This window comes from Bidens hawaiensis, unplaced genomic scaffold, assembly GCF_021521415.1.
Source record: "Bidens hawaiensis isolate Kalapana, Puna unplaced genomic scaffold, B.hawaiensis_p1.1 tig00028741_1, whole genome shotgun sequence".
NCBI lineage: Eukaryota > Viridiplantae > Streptophyta > Magnoliopsida > Asterales > Asteraceae > Bidens > Bidens hawaiensis.
In genome coordinates, this window is record NW_027505130.1 from 38,938 (window position 1) to 50,755 (window position 11,818).

Sequence of the window (11,818 nt, forward strand, 5' to 3'; positions counted from 1 at the left end):
GAGGCCTGTTCCAAGGCTGCCCAAGCTGTTAATGAACAGCTTCGGCTGGCTAAGGAAACTGCACGGAACGCAACTGAGAGGGCCACCAAGGCTGAAGCTGTTGCTGAGCCTCTACGCATTGAGAATGAGGAGCTTAAAGCCAAGCTAGAGAGGCTCCAGCAGGCTCATGATGCCTTGGCTATGGAAGACGCCAAGAAGCTTCAAGAGATCTTGGACCAGAGGGGCGTGTTTGACCACACTGAGCGGAAGCTAAAGGGCGTTGAAGAGGCTGCTTCTAAGGAAGTGTTGCTCGCCAACCTTAACAAAAGTGAAGCCGAACGCGCCCGTAACCAAGCTCAAGCCGCCCTCCAGGAGGCTCTGGTTGCCAAGGAATGGTTTCTTCGAGAAGCGTTGTCTCAGGTATGCGTAATTTTACGCTTTTCTTTGTAAATAGAAAATGTTTTGATACTTGTATTTTTTCTTGTAGGTTGTGCATCGAGTCTTCACGGACACTTCATACGATGATGCCATGAGCGCAGCCCTCAACGGTTCTCATGAGGATGGGGAAAAGGCCGGCTTCCTGCTTGGTCTAGGGTTCGTTGAGAAAGGCATCCCGCCTTCCAACTTCCCTTTATATGACGTTGATACTGAAGCTGTATATGACCAAGCAGTGAATCAGTATGCCGCCTTCCCGCATCCGGTGGTGGAGAAGATGAACGAAGTTGCTGCTGCTGATGATGGGCTAGCTATCCTTAAAGCTTTCCTTGAACCGCCACACTCTACTGATGGTGCGGGTCCAAGTGGAAGTGGTCCTGAAGCTTGATCCTGAAGATCCCTTTCCACCATTAGAGTATATTTTTATTTTTGTATAGCTTCTTTTGTATGCGGGTATGTACCCAGCAATCTTTGTAATATTTGAATTTCGATGGAATAAAGATTATTTGCTAATTCCTTGCCTTGTTTATTTTACGCATATTTTGATTTAACTTAGCAATTTCTTTAGTACTTAGATAAGTTAACTTTTCAACGTGGCAGATAATAAGTTAAAGTTTTGCGTCCTCTTTCGTGATTGTGCGGATAAGACCGTCACTTGCACTTAGTAGGATGGCTAAGCTTTACCTATATCTGACCTGCGTGGAAGTTTTCCTCATCTTTTCCTTTGAAATTTTCTAAGTGTTTAGAATAAGTTAACCTTTGAACGTGGTAGATAATAGGTTGAAGTTTTGCTTCCTCGTTCGTGATTGTGCGGGTAAGACCGTCACTTGGACTTAGTAGGATGGCTAAGCTTTACCTACATCTGACCTGCGTGGAGGTTTTCCTCATCCTTCTGTTAGAAATTTTCTAAGTATTTTGAATAAGTTAACCGTTCGACGCGTGGTTGTCAATCGGTTAGTTCGGTTTCTTCTATCATGATTTGTGCGGTTAGGACCGGCACTTTCATTTAGTGGGATCACCAAACCTTACCTATGACTGACCTGCGTGAAGGTTTGCCGTTTTTTGTGTTTATGCGGGTTTTACCGCCTTCCACAAGCAACGATTTCTTTACACTTATTTATGCGGTGAAAACCGGCATATCAGCGTTTTGAATAAATTAACCGTTCGACGCGCGGTTGTCAATAGGTTAGTTCGGTTTCCTCTATCATGATTTGTGCAGTTAAGACCGGCATTTTCATTTAGTGGGATCACCAAACTTTACCTATGACTGACCTGCGTGAAGGTTTGCCGTTTTTTGTGTTTATGCGGGTTTTGCCGCCTTCCACAAGCAACGACTTCCCCACTTATGTATGCGGTGAAGACCGGCATATCAGTGTGGAAAGTTCATAAGTATAAATGAAAGATCATCAGCATCAATGTTCTAAGGAGAATCATTTCCATTAGAAGTGGCTCTGGGCCTTTTCTTTACAAGTTTGGAATTGATCTACATGCAAACTGTGTAATTGAGCTCCCTTCCATGTTGTTGGGATGGGAGTGCCATCGAGCCGATATGCACCTGGTTCGGGATCTCGTTGTTTACGCAGTATGTAGTCTCCAACATTGAAGCTGCAATTTTATTCGTGTTTTCCCCAACTGGGGTTCTACACGCATCAGCCTGCTCAGCGTTCGTTACGCCACGAGGTGCGCGAGCGTCCCATCTCTGACAAATGCTTCGACGATGTCCTTCACGTCTGTGCATTCTTCAGTGTTGTGGCCTTTTGTCCTGTGAAAGTCACAGTATTTGCTCCGATCAGCATTGTGACGATGTCGGATTATTGGAGCCTTTGGCCATGGGAGCTTCTCAGTGGCGAATATCTCGGTGACGCTTTTAGTGAGTGGCGTCCATCTGTTCTGGTTCGACTGTACGTTATCCCCTCCGCCTAACCGATGTTGCAAGCCGGATGAGGTGTCAAAGTTTACCCTTGACTGCCAAATGCCTAGCTTCCGCTTTTTGTTTAGTCGGGCGGTAAGGACGTTGTCTTCTCTTGTTTTCTGGGTGTAGAGGTTTGTGCTCTGAGGGAGATCTCTACCCAGTTGCTTCTCCGTTTCCGCAAAGCGTTTAGCTGCTGTCATGATGGCATCCCATGTGGATGGCATGCCATCTCTACCCGTTAAGGTGCGGATGAGCTCTGGGTCTTTCGCGCCCTGGATGAAAGCAGCGCGAACAAGATCTTCGCTAATATTACCCAGACTTAGCTTCTTTGAGTTGAAGCGAGTGATGAAGTCTGGCAAAGATTCATCTTCCTCTCGAATGCAATTGAGGATTGTCCATTGCTCTTCGGTATACTTTCTTTGTTGGCTGAAGTGTTGGCTAAACTTCTGCTGGAAGTCTTCCCAATCGTAGATGTGGTGGACCGGTAGACGATCGAACCACGCTCTAGCTGCCCCAACAAGCGTCATTTGGAACATGTAACACCACGTAGGTTCCGTCCAACTACTGACGGTTGCCCCCGCTATGAACTTGTTCAAATGATCGTCTGGATCAGATATACCATCGTAAGTGCCGATGTTGGACATCTGTTTGGCACTTTTCGGGACGATTGCTTCCGCAATGTCCCTTGCAAATTTGGACGTTCCCGCCTTTGCAGCAGTTGGTGTAAATGTTTTGGAGAAGTCACGTGGGTTTCCACCCGCGCTTTTTGGTTTAAAGGTTTCTCCAAAATGCCTTCTCGGTTGGAAATCCGTTTCCTTACGCTTCCCTTTCGCCCTATGACGAGGGTTTGCGTCACTATCGGATTCCTCCGAATCATCGTACAATTACTCTACGAATTCATCAGCCTTTTGGAGTGAACGTAAGCGTTCATCCAACTCAGCTTGGAATTCTTTTTGACGTGCTTCCGCCCACGCTTTAACTTCATCGAGTGTTTGGCGGGGGAGCCTCGTTCGTTGTCTCTCTAAATGGGTATCGGTGAATCCCAGTGAGCGATTATTTACTGCACTTGCCCCAACTCGGGTAACTGGGGTAGTGTTCGTAAAATTTACTGCACTTGTCCCGGCTTGGGTAACCGGGGTAGTGTTCGTAAAAACTGTGTAGTCGCCGGTATTCCCCCCAGTAGCTGGGGTTGTGGTTACCGGGGTTTCTTTAACCATCTTTCCAGAAGTTTTGAGAAAACTGAAAAAGAATTAAGTTCTCGCTTTTATGCACGGATGGCGCCAATGAAGAAACACTAATCGACCCCGGGCAGATTACGGGTAATCTGGGGGTTAAATAGATGTTTCCCACGAGGGGTTAGACCCGGCAAAGATGGTTCTTCTGATAACCTGCAAAACAGACACCGTGAGCTCGTCAATGAGAAGGGGGGGTACCTCCTTGTGACCACCCTCCGGCATGAGAATCAGACTAGATTGCTCTTGAATATAAGTGTATATTAAGAGAATGACTAGAGCAGATATCAGGTATAAGATATAAGATGAGATGAGATATAAGATGATGATATACCATTCCAAGGTGTTGGAGTATTTATAGCCGAAGGTAGGTTTCCAAGAAGGTACAGCCGGCTGAATAGTGTTCCTGTTCTGCCAACTGTGGGCTACGCACATGCCATGCTGGTAGTTGGTGGGTAGGTAGCGGCTGATAGTGACCAGGCCGGCTGTGTACTATTCCTGTTCCACCAACTGCAGGCTATGCACGTCCTCCGACAGGTTGGTGAGTAGGCAGCGGCTAATAGTGACATACAGTACAAGAGCGTGCTGCTCGTCATACTGTTGTCAGTGAGCTGTCGTATCCTTGGTCAGATCTTTTGTCCATACCTCTTCAGGTATAGTACAAAAGATCCTTCAGTATCGTACGGACTGGCTCATTTGGGCGGGAGTTCTCCCGGCTTTGTGCGGGAGAGTTCCCGGCTTTGCTCATTCCTTCTTCAGGTGACATTACTGAATTATTATGAGAGCTAAGTGCCTTGTGCGTGTAGCTTTGCTGCGCAGGTAGCCTTCCCTGATGGCTTGTATCCGCAGCTGCGGGAACAGGCAGAGTACACCATTGGGAGGCTTTTCCTGCGGGAACAGCTTGCGTACTGCGCGTAAGGACGTCACGTCTCTGAGCATGGTGGGTCCTGCGGATCCAGTTGGTCTCTGCGCAGACGTCCCTTTAAGTTAAGTCTTGCGGGTTCAACCGCGCAGAAGTCCGTTAAGGAGTCTTGCGGGTTCAACTTCGCAGATGTCCCTTTTCAAGGTGAGTCTTGCGGGTCCAACTGGGCTCTGCTGGGACCTACCTCTTCAGTAATGTTCTACATGGTTTATCTTTCGATATTAGGATTTTTTTTTTTTTAACTTTTCTCTCATATTTTAACAAACCTAATTTTCGAATATATTATCGTGACATTATTTTTATCCGCGTTTAGATATTCAAACCTACGTAATAATTTTTTTTTTAAATTCCCGAATATACTATCATTGATTATTATATATATTACAATTGTAAAGGTTGGTTGGCTTAAATAGTTGTACATGGTACTTGCCTTAGGTAGTGCTTTGTATATGATTGACTATACTTGCTCTTTCATAAATAACCTATTTTGTTTATCACTTGTCTTGCATCTCTGTAAGTGGTCTTCATGTTTCACCGATGGTGCATCGTTATGGGTATATCGGTCATTGTATTTCGTCACCGACACAAGCTTTGTCTTCCTGGCCGGTGTGAACACTAAACCGGGTGTGGTAGTTTAGTTTTCCGGTGGGGGAATTTCCCGTTGCCGGGTTACGTTTCGGAGCCCCGTCAGTGACCCTCGTCGTCTTGGTGGCGGTGGAATTGTGATGGCGAATCGTCAGTGGCGTCGGTGTGGTGGTTCAGTGTGCCGGTTGGCAGATTTACGTGCTAGGCTTCATCAGCGTGGTGGCGGCGGAGTGTCGGTCAGATTGATCGATCATTGCGTTTCGTCACTGTCGCCGGCTTCGTCTTTTTAGTACCATAAATCGGGTGTGGCAATTTGTGTAGTCAGGTGGGCATATTAGTGCAAAAAATGGACTTTTAGTTGTTTAACATTCATATACTATTGTGTATGCGGAAACCATATTCTTAGAATTTAATAACTTGTAATGGGTCAAAAGTTAATACTACAGATAATTATGTGGTTTTCAATGACTTTGATAAATGCATTAAAAAGATGAATTTGAAGACCTCATAAAATATTGCTAAAAGAGTAAAAATAAACTCCAAGCAAGTCCATCCAAACATGTGAGTTTTTATAGCCATTTAGACAAACGGGTTGCTAGCTTATTTTTTGGTTTCCATTTTGCTACGTTCAAATCGACCACCCGCCACGTTCAAATCGACCACCCGCCCCCCGCAATCCTAGTTTATATCTAAATTCAAAACTTTGTATTTAACCACGTCAATATAACCATGGCCTCCACAAACTCTACATTTGTAAAATGTTGTGCAAAATCGTGAGTGATTATAATTCCATGAAGCACTACTCATCATGTTTTTAACACCGATGACTTACTCGTAATCTGTTTGCCCATTAAAACCTTACAATTACAAGGTTATTATGGGGGACCGGGAGTTTTAATTGGAAAAATTAGTTATTAAAAAAATCAATTTATAACATTTTTAAAAGAATCCTTACAACTTCATAACATTCTTGAATGTCCAAGTATTCATGAAAATAACCCGAAATATTAAACAACACATGCATATTTAATTGATAATCTAATTATTACTTCTAGAGATGTAAGTTTTTGCTGTTTTTTTGTTGTCCATTTAACTATATAAGTACGTATGATGTTTAGAACAAATAAATTTGTTGGGCAAAGTACATAGAAAGAGATGGTAGCGTAGATAATATTAATAAACAGTGGCGGCTCAATTATTTTGATGGCCTAAAGTGTGATTAAAAAATCTGAGGCCCTTTCTAAAAAAATTGGATTCGTATTTTCCAAAATTTTATTCTTTGCGCTTCACATTTAATTAAACAAACATATTAAATTTAAACCAAAATAGTATCATTTCTCTTTTATTAATTACTTTATTCTATTACATAAGCAAGCTAGTATATGATTTGTTTCTTAGAAGAAGCTAACCAGAATTTACATATGTACAGAAACACGTTATAAATGTAACTTGATCGAAGGATATTGAGAAATACCTTGTCTGCAACACCGGACACATTGTTCATATTCAACATGGTCACTTACAATGATAATGCACACATATTAAGGGGGTGTTTGGGATTCCTTATTTAGCCTCCTTATAACTTTTAATTAAGTTAATAAGTTGCAAAAGTGTAACTTATGGAACTTTTCATCTCACAATATAAGCAATCTCAAACACTTTATTACGTTTTCAAACGTTTATAAGTTATAAGTTGGTGAAATTAAGCAATCCCAAACACCCCCTAACTTAATTTTAAGCAAAAATAAGCAGGATAAATAAGATTATGTCGAATTTAAACCTTATAAACTCAAAACAAGTTATGACTAAAATTATGAGCTACTACACATCTTCATCTTGTTGAAATAATTTTTAACTAGGTTATTAACCCGTGTACAACACGGGTGAAAATATTGAAAATTTCAAACTAACACGTGTCATTTGAAAGGACAACATAAGTTGTTATATGTTATTCAGGAAGACAACATACTGTAAGTTGTAATTAATATTTGTATGAAAACAAATGATTGTGAAATACAAAGATAAACCAAAATAACATTCAAATTACAGTGAAAACATAATAAAAAGTTAAAAATGTAAAATACATAAGCTATTAAAAAGACTTCCTTATAAACAACATTGATTTTTTATTTGTAACTTTGTCTTCCTTTTTTAATATAAGAATTTTGACACCACTCTTCGCTCTTGATAAAGCTACGTAGAGTTGTCCATGTGTAAACACCGGGTCCCTGAGATATATGTCAACTCTTGCTATATTTTGACCTTGACTTTTATTAATGGTCATTGCAAAACAGACTACAACTGAAAAAAAACTACATTCTCTATAATTTAAACGAAAGTTTCTTATCTAAAGGTGTTACACCATAACGAATTATATAAGTGCGATAACCAGCATTAGTACCTGAAATAATTTTTACTTCAACAAAACGCATACCCAAATTAATTACTCGCAATCTAGTTCCATTACACAAACCCTTCTTCTAATCCATATTCTTTAGTAACATTATTGGCACATCGACTTTTAAAACCAATCTATGAGTCAAAATAATTTTGGTTTTTCTGATTTATTTAACATAATGTGTTTTTTAAAATTTTAGTTCAAATTAAAAATATAAAAATATAATTAGTATGGTCTTAATTAAAAACCAAAAAACTGATTTTTTTATATGGAGCACAACAAAATTTGTTAATTTTGTTGCTAAGTATGGAAAAAATATAAATTGAGTAAACCAGATATAAGTAAAAAAATAATGGTGAAATATCTTTGCGCCTCTAATTAACATAAATTTATTCATATACACATCTTAATTAAAACATATATTTTAATTAGTTTTAAGAAAATAAAACAGTATGGATAACTGGAAATTATGTTTCCTATCAATTCTAAAACAGAAAATAGAAAAAAGAAATATGTAAACATACATTAAATGTTATTAAAAATTCGTTTATTAAAAAGGTATAATGTAGTTAATAATAAAAATATCAAAAATCATTCATAAATTTCTGTTACAAGTGCCAAATTTTTAGGTAATAACATATTAATTTTTATTTACTATATTTTAGTTAATAAAGAAATTATATTTTAGTGTATTAACATGTTTAAAATAAAATGTTACCGTTTAAAATGTTAATAAGTAATTCTCTTGGCGTTGAAGCTGCACGTTTACAAAAAATATTCATGCATACTTAAAAAGATTTAAAGGGTAACCAAAAAATATTAAACTGACTAACCGTTTGAAATCTTCTTATTGGAAGGCGTTGATTGACCAAAAATTACGTTTTCTTTAATTTTGAATTCATCTGTAATAGAATATAATATGGTTAGCATATAAAAAAGATGAACATAAATATAAAAACAGAATTTTATAAAGCATGATGTTTCAATTTTCTTGACTTAATGAATGATTTTAATACACAAAACAGATAAATTAGAAAACCAGGAAACCAATTAGGTTATTTATATTTGATGTTCATAAATATATTAAAGACATGATAATTAGAAATATTACACAGGAAACAACAATAACACAACTTACTCTACTGGATATGAAGACTATCGTCTAACTTGAATCCACATAGATGATCAGAAATTCATTTATGTAAAAGTATCTAACCCACCAATATATTTCTAGAATAGTAGCCCATGTTACAAATGGGTTGAAAGCATATCAACAACCATATATATATAGACAACTATAAAATTTCATAACTAACATATTAACCAACAAAAATATTTAACATAAATTTGTAACCAAAATATTAAACATTTAGATTGTATAAATAAAAAGGTAATACTTACACAAACTTACTATACAATTAAACTAAAAAACCAAATGAAGATATGAACATGTTATAATCATATTAGGCCACCATTAACTTCTTCGACATTTCACAAACAAAAAAAGTAATTTTGCTTCATAATCTAAAAAAAATAAACCATAGCAGCCTGATTAATATACAACTAAAGTTTTTAAGGTATTATGAGTTTCATTTCAACATTAATAAATATATAAAGATATATTTTATTATAAATTATTTTGTAATTAAACTTTTGTTTTATTTCGATTCAAAGATCTTATAGTTAAATGTATTAAGTTAAATCGAAGTAATAAATATTTATTATACTAATTTCACTAATTAAGTCTAACTAAACTAATATAGAGATGATTAAAATTAAACCGGTTAATTTTAATTTTATTACATAGAAGTCATTCCCTAATTAAAGTTCTATTAAAGTGACTGCAATCTAAAGTAAATTATGTTTCAAACTCTTTAACATCGTTACATTATTTAAAATCAATTTCATTATATTACTATTTTTTCAATTGTATACATTAATCCGGACATTTATGCGTAATTAAAAATTGTTCAAATATAAAAGATGGAAACTTTGTTGAGATTGGAGACTATTAAAAAGTACAAAAGAGTTGTTAAATTCGGTTATTAAAAACAGAAATAAATAAATGTGTAAATGATTGGAATGTATCATTAAAATTAAAGATGATGATTATTTAGCATTAATAAGCAATTATAGTGAATATCTAAGATTTTTAAAAATAAATTTGAAATAAGTAATTAACAACATATTAAATTGATCAAATAGATTAATGGGTATTTAATACAAAACATATTAACTTTTTAGTATAATCAAAAGTAAATTATTTAAATTTTCAGTATACATTAAACTTGTCATTTATGCTAATTAAAATTTGATCAAATATAAAAGATGGAAAGTTTTAATACATTAAATTTGTCATTTAATACAAAACATATTAACTTTTTTTAGTTTAATGACATTGAATACAATTAAAAACTACAAAAGATTGTTGCAAAAGTCGTCAATTTCGGTTTTGTAAAAACATAAATAAATAAATAAATGTGAATATTATTATAAAAAAATTTCCATTTTTATTGGAAATTCAGTAACTAAGCAATATACTGTTAATTTTTTTAATTATAACGAAATTATTGTCAACACTTTAGCATCATTACCTTATTTAACAATAAATTTCATTAGATAATTCTTTTTTTCAATTTTATACATTAATCTTGACATTTATGCCTAATTAAAAATTGGTCAACTATAAAAGATGGAAAGTTTTATGTTCTGTTTACTTTATTAGTTTATTTTTTAATTTAGCCTGAATAAATTAGACAATTTGGTAATTCTTGACATTTATGTCTAACTAAAAATTGTTCAAATATAAAATATGGAAAGTTTATTGAGATTGGAGACTAATAAAAACTACAAAAGAGTGTTCAAAATTCGGTTATTAAAAACAGAAATAAATAAATGTATAAATGATCGGCATGTATCATTAAAATTAAAGATGATGAATATTTATCATAAATAATTTATCATAGTGAATATCTAAGATTTTTTAAATATAAATTTGAAATAAGTAATAAACAGCATATTATATTTGTCAAATAAAGTAATGTGTATTTAATATAAAACTTATTAACTTTCGAGTATATTCAAAAGTAACGTATTTAAATTTTTAATATATATTAAATTTGCCATTTATACTAATAAAAAATTTGGTCAAATATAAAAGATGGCAAGTTTGTTGACATTTAAAATTATTAAAAACTTCAAAAGATTGTTGCAAGAGTGGTCAATTTCGGTTATTAAAAACAAAAATAAATAAATGTAAATATTATTATAAAAAACTTTCCTTTTTTTAGAAAATTACTAACTAAACAATATACTATTAATTTTTTTAATTATCACGAAATTATTGTCAAGACTTAAGTATCATTAACTTATTTAACAGTAAATTCATTAGATAATTCTTAGTAAATATCTAAGAATTTTTAAATATAAATTGGAAATAAGTAATACACCATATATTAACTTGGTCAAATAAATTAATGCGTTTTTGATACAAAACTTATTAACTTTCAAGTATTCTCAAAAGTAAATTATTTAAAATTTCCCATATATATTAAATATGTCATTTATGCTAATTAAAATTTGGTAAAATATAAAAGATGAAAAGTTTGTTGAGATTGAATACTACTAAAAACTAAAAAAAGATTGTTGCAATAATGGCTAATTTTGAATTTTAAAACAGAAATAAATAATTGTAAATATTATTTAAAAAAACATTCCATTTTTTGAAAGTTCAATAAATAATTGTTAAAACTTTCAATATAAGATTCAAAAATTTTAACACAGAAAAAATAAAGATTGTTATTCATATAAAATGAATTAATTTATATGAATTATCTAAGCTACATAAAATAAAAAATGATAGAAAATTAATAACTAAAATACATTAGTAATAGCCCAAATAAACACAACCAACTTACTCTACATCAAATACTTTTTCCATGCAATTAGCTAATCTACCAATTTGGGCTGTCATAAACTAAAATTATTAAAAATAAAGTAATGTTAGATATACTGAACTATTAAAAAGCAAATTAGTAAGAATTATCAATGAATGTACTCGGAATAATTAGCATGATAATTTCGATAAGGAAATAAATCAACAATATTTTCGTATATCTTAAAACCTTCAACATATCTATTGAATCTTGGAAGGAGTAGGTGGAACTTTGGTGACCCAGTCCTACCATGGCTAGAGCTAGTCTCCAAATCGTCCTTAAACTGTAAATATGAATAGAGGAAGCTCTCAACATATAAAAATAAAACTGTAAATATGAATTTCAAGAAATCTTACATCAGTAAGAACACGCATTTGGTGATCAGGTCCTACCGTGGCTCGAGCTATACTCTGAATGGTC